Genomic DNA, 2835 nt, shown 5'->3' with positions numbered 1-2835 from the left:
CCTCCCCGTGTGTCCAACATTTCCACCACTGAGATCGCTGTGGTTCTGATAAAGTAGCATCTTATAGTCTCATGGTTTTATAGGCATTGTGCTTTTCATCAATTTGTGGATTTTTTTTCTACACGAATTGATTGGGTGACTCAAAGACAGTTAGTTATTATGACTTAACATTTTGTTAGCTTTACGCGATTTCTCACATATAGGACAGTTATCAGACGCTTAACCGTGTTGATATTCCCAGAAACAAATTAACTCAAGTCGGGGTTTCAATTTACTGTTGAGAGTTAGAATAGTAGAATACATAGGTGCAATTTCGAAACCTGGTTGTGCATCCGCAGTTTTTCCTCTGTTTATGTCAGAGAAACCTACCATTCCCAGAGGATGGCTGATGTGAAGGCAGATGCCAATCATGCTGTGGTTGCTGGCAAACTGTGATAAGAGGAACCAGTCAACACAAGCTAGTCTGAGGGTGGGAGATAAATTGAAAACTGCGCCTATAATCTTTTTAATCCGCTGTCTCGTGAAATATAATACCCCGGTGACAGACGAAAAACAGACTTTAAAAGCAGAATTTAACCCCAAAATGTGGAGACAAATGAATATATTGATTAGTAAACGCTATAGTGTCTCACAGGGAGATTGGGCCTCAGTGAGTGTGAGACTTGGAAAAGTGCAGAGACAAAGGAATAAACAGCTAAAACAGAAAGATGGCCTCTGTTGTGTTCCATTCTGATTGGCTTACTCAGCTAGAATGGGGATTGGGTGTTTTATCCACTCTCTATTCTTCAAAGCTTGAAGTCCATGCATACCAAATGGTGAATAGATTATTTCATTATAACCCGATCGCCCAAAATCACCTGGTGCCAACAATGTTTCTAATTTCCTAGCCACAGTCACCCACTGGATTGTGAGTCCGTATTCAGGTATGTACCACTCTCTCTGACGTATCACAGCTTCTGGTCCGTCATCTTCTGATGGGTACTCATGTCATTGGACTACAGAGCACAGATTTAAAACCAATGTGGAAAGACCTATAATAACAGTGTTATAAACACGACAGCTGTTATAACCTACCAAGACAGCTGTTAAAAACAACCACGACAGCTGTTATAACCTACCATGACAGCTGTTATAACCTACCACGACAGCTGTTATAACCTACCACGACAGCTGTTATAACCTACCACGACAGCTGTTATAACCTACCACCACAGCTGTTATAACCTACCACAACAGCTGTTATAACCTACCACGACAGCTGTTATAACCTACCATGACAGCTGTTATAACCTACCACGACAGCTGTTATAACCTACCACGACAGCTGTTATAACCTACCACGACAGCTGTTATAACCTACCACGACAGCTGTTATAACCTACCACGACAGCTGTTATAACCTACCACGACAGCTGTTATAACCTACCACAACAACTGTTATAACCTACCACAACAGCTGTTATAACCTACCACGACAGCTGTTATAACCTACCATGACAGCTGTTATAACCTACCACGACAGCTGTTATAACCTACCACGACAGCTGTTATAACCTACCACGACAGCTGTTATAACATACCACGACGACAGCTGTTATAACCTACCACGACAGCTGTTATAACATACCACCACGACAGCTGTTATAACCTACCATAGCTTTATAACAGCTGTTATAACCTACCACGATGGCAGTTAAACCTACCACGACAGCTGTTATAACCTACCACAACAGCTGTTATAACCTACCACAACAGCTGTTAAACCTACCACAACAGCTGTTATAACCTACCACAGACAGCTGTTATAACCTACCACAACAGCTGTTATAACCTACCACGACAGCTGTTATAACATACCACGACAGCTGTTATAACAAGACACAATTACAGCTGTTATAACATCTGTTATCTCTCCATGACAGCTGTTATAACCTACCACTCAGCTGTTATAACTCTCTCAGCTGTTATAACTCTACCTGCTTCCTAACACGACAGCTCTTATAACTTCTAACCTACCACGACAGCTGTTATAACTCTCCCAGCTTCTCTCTCTGTTTAACTCTCTCCTTCCACAACAACTTTATAACCTACCACGACAGCTCTTATAACCTACCACGACTGTCTCTCTCTAACGCAGCTGTTCTAACCTACCACGACAGCTGTTATAACCCCTACCAAGACAGCTGTTATAACCTACCACAACAGCTGTTATAACCTAACACAATCAGCTATTATAACTACTCGACAGCTGTCTAACTCTCTCTCTAACCACGACAGCTGTTATAACCTATCTCGACAGCTGTTATAACCTACCACAACAACTTTATAACCTACCACTCAGCTGTTATTCTCCTCTCTGACCTCTAACTCTCTACTTTATAACCTACTCAGCTGTCTAAAACTCTACCACGACAGCTATAACTCTCGACAGCTGTTATAACCTCTCTGCTTCTCCCTCTAAGCTGTTATAACCTACCACGACAGCTGTTATAACCTACCACGACAGCTGTTATAACCTACCACGACAGCTGTTATAACTCTAAGTTTATAACTCTCTGTTATAACTGGCTGTTATAACCTACTTGTTATAACATACCACGACAGCTGTTATAACCTACCACGACAGCTGTTATAACATACCATGACAGCTGTTATAACCTACCACAACAGCTATTAAAACCTACCACGATGGCAGTTAATACCACGACAGCTCCTGCTGTTATAACCTCTCTCTCATACAGCTGTTATCTCTCTGCTTCTCTCTCAGCTGTTATAACCTCTACTCTACAGCTGTTATAACCTACTCTTTGCTTATCTCTCTCTTTGCTTCCTCCA

Source organism: Oncorhynchus masou, chromosome 5 (genome assembly GCF_036934945.1).
Source record: "Oncorhynchus masou masou isolate Uvic2021 chromosome 5, UVic_Omas_1.1, whole genome shotgun sequence".
NCBI lineage: Eukaryota > Metazoa > Chordata > Actinopteri > Salmoniformes > Salmonidae > Oncorhynchus > Oncorhynchus masou.
Note: the sequence above shows the minus strand (reverse complement) of the source record.